The sequence below is a fragment of the Zeugodacus cucurbitae genome, chromosome X (genome assembly GCF_028554725.1).
Source record: "Zeugodacus cucurbitae isolate PBARC_wt_2022May chromosome X, idZeuCucr1.2, whole genome shotgun sequence".
Classification (NCBI taxonomy): domain Eukaryota; kingdom Metazoa; phylum Arthropoda; class Insecta; order Diptera; family Tephritidae; genus Zeugodacus; species Zeugodacus cucurbitae.
The window spans coordinates 28,839,171-28,848,679 of NC_071672.1; the positions used below are offsets into that span (position 1 = coordinate 28,839,171).

Here is a 9,509-nt window from a genome sequence, read left to right on the forward strand (position 1 = left end):
TTATCCACATAAAAATGTTCAGGGCTGGCCCGACTTGCATTCTCCACCACTGAAAAATATGTAATAGTATATTTGAAAGAATGTATGTGATTGGCGTTGCAACCGTTTAGCCGGTTATAGCCGAATCGACGATAGTGCGCCACCTGTCTCTCTCCTTCGCAGTTCGGCGCCAGTTGGAGATCCCAAGTGTAACCAGGTCGCTCTCCACCTGGTCCCTCCAACGGAGTGGAGGCCTTCCCCTTCCTCGGCTTCCTCCGGCGGGTACTGCATCGAACACTTTCAGGGCTGGAGTGTTTTCGTCCATTCGGACAACATGACCTAGCCAGCGTAGCCGCTGTCTTTTTATTCGCTGAACTATGTCAATGTCGTCGTATAACTCGTACAGCTCATCGTTCCATCGTCTGCGGTATTCGCCGTTGCCAATGTTCTGAGGACCATAAATCTTGCGCAAAATTTTCCTCTCGAAAACTCCTAGTGTCGTCTCATCTGATGTTGACATCGTCCAAGCTTCTGCACCGTAAAGCAGGACGGGAATGATAAGCGACTTGTAGAGCTTGATTTTGGTTCGTCGAGAGAGGACTTTACTGTTCAATTGCCTACTCAGTCCAAAGTAGCACCTGTTGGCAAGAGTTATTCTGCGCTGGATTTCGAGGCTGACATTGTTCGTGTTGTTGATGCTGGTTCCCAGGTATACGAAATTATCTACGACCTCGAAGTTATGACTGTCAACAGTGACGTGGGAGCCAAGACGCGAATGCGCCGACTGTTTGTTTGATGACAGGAGATATTTCGTCTTGTCCTCATTCACCTCCAGACCCATTCGCTTCGCCTCCTTATCCATGCGGGAAAAAGCAGAACAAACGGCGCGGTTGTTGCTTCCGATGATATCAATATCATCGGCGTACGCCAGGAGCTGTACACTCTTGTAGAAGATTGTACCTTCTCGGTTTAGCTCTGCAGCTCTTATAATTTTTTCCAGCATCAGGTTAAAGAAGTCGCACGATAGTGAGTCACCTTGTCTGAAACCTCGTTTGGTATCGAACGGCTCGGAGAGGTCCTTCCCAATCATGACGGAGCTTTTGGTGTTGCTCAACGTCAATTTACACAGCCGTATTAGTTTTGCGGGGATACCAAATTCAGACATCGCGGCGTAAAGGCAGCTCCTTTTCGTGCTGTCGAAAGCAGCTTTAAAATCGACAAAAAGGTGGTGTGTGTCGATCCTCTTTTCTCGGGTCTTTTCCAAGATTTGGCGCATGGTGAATATCTGGTCAGTTGTCGATTTTCCAGGTCTAAAGCCACACTGATAAGGTCCAATCAGTTTGTTGACGGTGGGCTTTAGTCTTTCACACAATACGCTCGATAGAACCTTGTATGCGATATTTAGGAGGCTGATCCCACGGTAATTGGCGCAGATTGTGGGATCTCCCTTTTTATGGATTGGGCAGAGCACACTGAGATTCCAATCGTCAGGCATGCTTTCTTCCGACCATATTCTGCAAAGAAGCTGATGCATGCACCTTATCAGTTCTTCGCCGCCGTATTTGAATAGTTCTGCCGGTAATCTATCGGCCCCCGCTGCTTTGTTGTTCTTCAATCGGGTAATTGCTATTCGAATTTCTTCATGGTCGGGTAATGGAACATCTGTTCCATCGTCATCGATTGGGGGATCGGGTTCGCCATCTCCTGGTGTTGTACTCTCACTGCCATTCAGCAGGTCGGAGAAGTGTTCCCTCCATAATCCCAGTATGCCCTGGACATCGGTTACCAGATTACCACCTTGGTCTCTACATGAGGATGCTCCGGTCTTGAAACCTTCGTTAAGTCGCTTCATTTTTTCGAAAAATTTTCGAGCATTCCCTCTGTCTGCCAGCTTCTCAAGCTCTTCGTACTCACGCATTTCGGCCTCTTTCTTTTTTTGTCTGCAAATGCGTCTCGCTTCCCTCTTCAGCTCTCGGTATCTATCCCATCCCGCACGTGTTGTGGTCGTTTGCAATGTTGCGAGGTAGGCAGTCTGTTTTCTCTCCGCTGCGAGACGGCACTCCTCATCGTACCAGCTTGTTTTTTGTCGTTGCCGAAAACCAATTGTTTCGGCTGCAGCGGTACGCAGTGAGTTTGAGATGCCGTTCCACAGTTCCCTTATACCGAGATGCTGATGAGTGCTCTCAGAGAGCAGGAGTGCAAGTCGAGTAGAGTATTTCGTGGCTGTCTGTTGCGATTGCAGCTTTTCGACGTCGAACCTTCCGTGTGTTTGTTGACGGGCATTCTTTGCTGCACAGAGGCGGGTGCGTATCTTCGCTGCGACCAGATAATGGTCCGAGTCTATATTTGGTCCTCGGAGCGTACGCACGTCTAAAACACAGGAGACATGTCTTCCGTCTATCACAACGTGATCGATTTGGTTCCGCGTGTTTCGATCAGGAGACAGCCAAGTAGCTTGATGTATTTTCTTATGCTGGAATCTGGTACTACAGACGACCATATTTCGGGCCCCAGCGAAGTCGATCAGCCTCAGGCCGTTTGGCGATGTTTCGTCATGGAGGCTGAATTTTCCGACTGTTGTGCCAAAGACACCTTCTTTACCCACCCTGGCGTTAAAATCACCAAGCACGACTTTTACATCGTGGCGGGGGCAGCGCTCATAGGTGCGTTCTAGGCGCTCATAGAAAGCATCTTTGGTCACATCGTCCTTCTCTTCCGTTGGGGCGTGGGCGCAAATCAGCGATATGTTGAAGAACCTCGCTTTGATGCGGATTGTGGCTAGACGTTCATCCACCGGGGTGAATGCCAGGACTCTGCGACGGAGTCTCTCTCCCACCACAAATCCAACACCAAATTTGCGCTCCTTTATATGGCCGCTGTAGTAGATGTCACAAGGACCCACCTTCTTCCGTCCTTGTCCCGTCCATCGCACTTCTTGGATGGCGGTGATGTCAGCCTTAAGTCGTATGAGGACATCAACCAGCTGGGCAGAGGCACCTTCCCAATTAAGGGTCCGGACATTCCAGGTGCATGCCCTTATATCATTATCCTTAAAACGTTTGCAGGGGTCGTCATCAAAAGGGGGGTGTCTCATCCGAGGCTTTCGTAGATTTTTCATTGGGGGGTGTTTTTATGTGGTGGGTCCCAAACCCTACGCACAACCGCATAAGCGGGCTTCGCCTTCTCACTTTAGCTCGCCTTCAAACGGATGTCTGTTGGCTACCCAGAGGATACTTGGTCTAAAACCGGAAGTCGTGAGCTGCTTGAACCATGTGGAAAAGAATCGTTTCTGGCCACTCCCAAGTGAGTGACAATCAAAAACTTTCCTCACTTGCGTGAACTTCTACACATGATCCCATCCTCCGAATACTTTAATAAAATAACTAGAACGGACGCACATTGGATAACAGTTTAACAATCTTGTTCTATTCTGCAATCGATTTCAATGGTGGCCCAATGATATCCATGGAATCATATTACTGTTCCACAATGCATCCACTTTTTCCATATTTTCTATGTAAAAGCTGTTTACTATATCAGGATTTTCCACAAAAAACTTCAACTGTGTTTTGTTAATATACCTTAGGTTAGGTTTAATGGCTGTTCCCCACATGAGGAGGAATATGTACACAAGGATAGTTCTTTGGGAAATCAGAAAAAATCCTAATAGCGCAGTGAACCTACTACAAATCGGCATAAGTTTTTTTCCTCTAAATTCACTAATTTGCAAGGATGTTCAAAAAAAGAGAGATCGCAGAAATTTTAGTATTGATGTTGAGATGATTTCATCTCGACTTCCTCTAGAAAACTTCTGCAGCTAGCACCCGATAAAATGTTTAATGACGAAGAGCTCCCTAGACTTCTTACGATTTTCCATGGGTCAGAAGGATCTTACGGCTGACCAGCGCTAGCCCAGCTCAGCTGAAGCCCAACTGTCCAGAAGATCACAAGGGCATAGGTAGTGCTCCCGCTTGTTCCTTTCTACTGTAATTAAGGCTGGCGTGCCTAGCGTTGGAAGCTCATTAGCCTTACTTTATTAGCCAGGATTCCTCCGTGACCAGGCTCCCAAACTAGTCTAATCGTGTAGATATAACTGGTATCGACAGAAAGTGAGCGTAGACAGAGTGAATCGTTACTTCACCGAAGGACGGTACGCTTCGAAGCAGTAGATCCGCTGCTACTTTTTTAGCAGCCACACACTAAACACTAAAATAGTCGTAAAGTGTTTTGAAGCCTCCTCCAAAAAGGATCCCGCCGAATATTAATTTAACTTTGGGTTCATATAGCCAAAGTGCTACTTAATATACGTAGGCCTTAGTTCATATTATTTTTTTTTTTAATTAATCAAATTTTTAATATTAATACTTGTTCCCAACAATTTATTTAGTGAACAAATTTTGCTGTTTCACATGAACAAAATTACATTTACAATAAGGGAAAATTTTCGAAGATGTGAGATTTTCCCCATGTGAAATTCGTGATATGAGAAACCCAAATGAGTTAGTTTTTCATCGGAAATATCGTTTGTATGAAGTTTACCATAAGGCTGAATATGAATTAAAATTAGTATTTTGTATGTTCCTTATGTGGCGGAGGGAGCTTCAACAGTCTTCAAAACTATTTTAGCGTTTTTAAAGTGCTAAAAAAGTAGCAGCTGATCTACTGCTGCGAAGCGTAGCGTCCTTCAGATTAATGACAATTCGGGAAATTGTAGGAATACACATGTCAGTCTTATCGACAGGAGAATAGAAACAAGTAGGAGCACTACCTATCCTATTGTGATTTTCTTCTGGACAGTTGGGCTTTAGCTGAACTGCACAAGCGCTAGTCAGTAGCAAGATCTTCTGACCCAAGGATAATCTCGACATCTTACGAATTCTCGACATCTTGGGAGCTCTTTGCCCTCAGTAATATTTTTTTTCTTAGTTGAAGGAGTTATTATTCCATTAAAAATTGGAACTGGGTTGCCAGTTTGGGTGGGTGGGAAGAAGATGAGGCTTTATAAACGGAGTCTTCATTTTTAGCCCCAATACGAATCATCAAAAAACAAAAACAAAAATAATTGTGACAGAATATCGAATATAAGTTTTCATTCATACGAAATTCATGATACGAAGGTACTAGAAGCAACATAGGGTACTTTATATTAAAAAAAATTTACGAAAGGTAAAACAATTGTTTCTCAAAAAATCGTCAAATGCAAAGTGTATTCAACAAAGTGAACCAGGTATATGACATATCACAATTTTTTACCCGAATGTGACATGTTTGTTGCCATTGATTTAACCCATACATTTATTCAAAAATTCAAATTTCGAAATTCAAAAGTAAACAAATTTCAAACCAAAAAAAAATATTTTTTAAATGAATAAAAGAAAATGCCGAATACTTTCTGCTTAGGCAAAACAACTCATGGAAGCAATTTACTAAGGTTTTGTGCTCCAACTGACAAATTGAAAACAATTTTATCAATATATATTATATTGTTAAAGTTAAAAAAGGCGGGTTAATGTAAACAAATACATGTATTGTTTACTATTTTATTGTCAAAAGCGGGTATGTCAAATACTTAGTTCACTTTGTTGAATACACTTTGGTCAAATGTAGCTACTTCAGTAATGAAGTTTTACAGTCATGAAGTTTCAACCCTGAATACTGTAATACCGTCCCATTGTATGGCGGTAACGAAAATATCTAATTTAATTGAATATAGTTTCAACTGTTTATAATATTTCTATATTTATTGTGACTTTCTTCTGTCGTTACATGCAGTATAAAACTATTCCAATTTTTGAGGTTATCCGTAATTTTTGTGGTTAGCTGTTACTTTATTATTTTAGATCTTACTCGCTGATGTTAATTTTTACTCTGCTTTTTTTTTAAATGCCTCGAAAGCGGAAATCTGGTCTATCCAAAAATTCATTCAAATCAAGAAACTTCGGCTCACGCAGAGCTGAGAAGACAACAACAAGCAGAGCGACAAAGAGTTTTGAGAGCAGCTGAAACGCCTCTTCAGGCACGAATTCGTTTAGAAAGACAAGCTGCACTGCAGACAACTAGAAGAGCGATAGAAACACCAGAACAATCGGTAGTGGTGGACTCTTCTTTCTCGATGCACCAGGAGTAACTGGAAAAACGTTTTTACTTAACTTATTATTAATGTCCGTCAGAAAAGACCAAAAAGAAGCAGTTGCCGTAGCTTCGTCGGGTATTGCCGTGATGCTATTAAACGGCGGTCGTTCGGCACATTCCGTTTTAAAATTACCATTGAATTTGGCATAGGAAGATTCGCCCATTTGTAATTTTAGTAAAAATAGTTCACGAGGTAGAGTGCTGCGAGAATGCAAGCTTTTAGCAACAACAATTGTATAGTGATCAGTGGTTGTGTGCAAGAGCAATATTAGCACCAAGAAATGAAATCGTTAATAGGATCAACACTGACATTTTAAAGGAGGTTCAGGGAGAAATGAAGGAATATTTGTCAATGGATACAATTATGGATACGGAACTAAGTAGTTCATATCCTGTGGAGTTTTTAAATTCACTTGAACTATCGGGTGTACCGTCACATAAACTTAAATTGAAACTAAGCATATATTAAAGTGTTGAAACTTCTGTCTGTAGTAATTTTTAAAAATTGTTGATCTCAGCCAAACAATCAAATTTAGTTATCATATTGACTCATTTCTATTATTATACCCTTACCCTTTATCTCTCTTACTTATTTAATACCTCCACTGCGGGCGAAGCCGCGGGTAAAAAGCTAGTAAAATAATAAAAATAAAAATTCATGGGAATGCTTTATTCACATTAAGTTTATATTAAGGCTGATTAGGATTTGAGCACAAAAATCGCGGTCATAATCCAGAGCGTATTTCGTACCTTCTACGCTGCCTTATTTGTCAAAACCGAAGACGTTGGCGTCGTCATCAATGTTTGAAATCGTTTTGCCATGAACGACGTTGTTTTGCAGAATTTCACCACTAATTAGCCCATTTTACACACTTGTGTACACCCCTATAACTCATTGTGATAAATAGGAACGCCTGAATTTCTTGTTTCATTTCGTTAAAATCTTACAACGAAATCAAAATTTGGTACGGATACAGAAGGCTCGTTGTCGTTCATAAATGTTTCTGATAACATCAATGCCACAAGACAAAATTAGAAATGAAGTTCATAAACCTCACGCTGTCAGATAAAACGATATAACTCCTCATCGCTGGTGCTAATACTTTCGATTTGCAAAGAAAGTAAATGAAGACTGACTACAGAAATGATCCTGTGAAGTGTAGTCTTAACTTTTCAACGGCCAACGCAGAGTTTTTCAACCAAAAGTCGCACAAAATAGTTGAGAATTCGCAGAAATTAAACATAAACGAAAGAAAAACAAATATTGCATACAAACATACATATGCGTACACATGTGAATATGTCACCAACCAAAAATTTAACCATTATTCTACAAAAACAAGAATTGCTCAAAAAGCATAAGCATGGCAAGTGCTTTAAGTTCTCTGCTTTACTCTCATTCACTCTCTCTCTCTCTCGCGTTAATTGTTCAACACTATTCCCTCTCCACTGAAGCGTTAAACAATTATCGCAACCTTTTCCGAAGTCGTATAAGAAGTATAACCTCTAAAATTAACTTAATAACATCCAAAATCAGCTCATTTATTGCCCATAATGCGGAAAGAAAGTTCGCCGCTGGGTCAGCTAGTATAAAATATATAAAACATTAAAGTTGAAAATTTTAAAATATTTAAAAATAGGAAACATAAAATCTAACCCTGTGTCAGCTGACTATCTGTTAAGTCACCAGTAGATTCCAACATAAGATTTCCTATAAGAGACTTGATTGAGCAATTGAGCTCAAAATGGCATGATAAATAAAAATTGTTTTGCAAATTATGTATCTAGAAAATTTCCATTTCCTTCTCCAAATCAGAACTCAACAAAAAGTCAACGAAAATCAGATCTGTGATCAATCCAACCATTTGGCCTAATGTCGTGTTGCAATCGGGTAATCAAAACGGCTTCAACAGAAGAGAGCTACCAATCTTCTAAAGAACAGCAAACTACCAAAGAAGCCATCATACATCCTTTATACGCTAGACAGACGACAGAGTTAACTCGGATTAACTGCGCTTTTAATTAGTTCCAATTTTGTGGGTGACAGACGGCAGCAAAGCGAGTTATAAACTCCCATAACAGCTGATTGGCAATAATATTTCCATTTTGGTGAAATAAAATTGGATAGAAAGGGAATATTGCGGTTGTTAGCCGCACAACTAGTACAAAATCACTAATTATTAAAAAAATATACAAAAATACGTTATTATTAAAACTTCCATTTTAGAAAAAATTAGCAAGCGTATGTTTTTGTTTACATTTAATTGCATATTTTCATTCACAATAGATAAAAAGCGGCCATGTTTAACAATGTTGCCAACGAAAATACCACGAACTTCCACTAACTGTCTAAAATTTTGAGGATTAAATGGGAGTTAGCAAACGGAGTTAACTGAGATAACTCTCGAATTAACCTCGATTAAAGCAGTTAACCCGAATTAACGATGCCGTCTGTCAGGGGTATTAGCGTGTTCAAATTTAAATCATATTTATGTAGCTACACAGATTGCCTTTTGAAACATTCACCACAATATACTTACTGATTTATACCTTAATGAAACTTTGTACATATATTACATATATTCCTTGTCACCATTACAGATTTGGTTTTGCAGAAGAGCGAAATGGGAGGAAGGAGTTATAGCACTTTAGAGATTTTGAATTATCACTATTTTGTGGGCGTGGCAGTGGTTCGATAGTTATATATATATATTCGTCGTAGAAACCGCTTTAAGCGATTATAGCCGAATCCACCAGAGCGCGCCACTCGCGCCACTTCACTGGAAGCACCAAGTGAAACCAGTTGCCAATGTTCATAGGACCAGTAATCTTACGCAAAACCTTTCTCTCGAAAACCCCAAGAGTCGTCTCATCGGATGTTGTCATCGTCCACGCTTCGGCGCCATAACTCAGGACGGGAGTAATGAGCGACTTGTAGAGTTTGATTTTTATTCGTCGAGAGAGGACTTTACTTTGCAATTGCCTACTCAGTCCAAAGTAACACCTGTTGGCAAGACTGATTCTGCGTTGGAATTCGAGGCTGACATTGTTGGTGTTGTTAACGCTGGTTCCCAAGTAGTCGAAAATATCTACTACTTCAAAGGTATGACTGTCAACAGTGACGTGGGAGCCAAGACGCGAGTGCACTGACTGTTTGCCTTTGTATACGTTTGTATACGTTTTTTATTTCGATCCAAAAGTTTGCATTACAAAATTTATTGCTCGAAGTGGTAAACTTTACTTATTGAAAAAGGATTAAATATCACAATTATCTTGGTCTGGTTTTCTTTTAGAGCAGTGCGTTAGTTCATATTTAGTGAATTTATACCAAGTTTGATTTTTAATTTTTATTTTTTTTTTCGCTTTACGGCCAATGCAAGGTTTATATAAAAACGAAT

General features: G+C 40.5%; 1 protein-coding gene and 1 pseudogene across 5 annotated transcripts in view; one reads left to right on the forward strand and one right to left on the reverse strand.

Annotated features, from left to right (window-relative positions):
* The window catches only part of Dyrk3_1 (putative dual specificity tyrosine-phosphorylation-regulated kinase 3 homolog), an 81,753-nt gene that overhangs the window by 40,596 nt on the left and 31,648 nt on the right, over positions 1 to 9,509 (forward strand). For 2 of the 5 annotated variants that reach the window (XR_008472109.1, XR_008472106.1), the window contains one exon: positions 8,713 to 9,125. The exons of the other annotated variants lie outside the window; for them this stretch is intronic. The gene's annotated coding sequence lies outside the window, so the exon portion shown is untranslated. Of the gene's footprint in view, positions 1 to 8,712; positions 9,126 to 9,509 lie in introns of those variants that run through there. 5 annotated transcript variants of the gene reach the window in all.
* LOC128923263 (small nucleolar RNA U3) lies at positions 7,092 to 7,278 on the reverse strand (annotated as a pseudogene).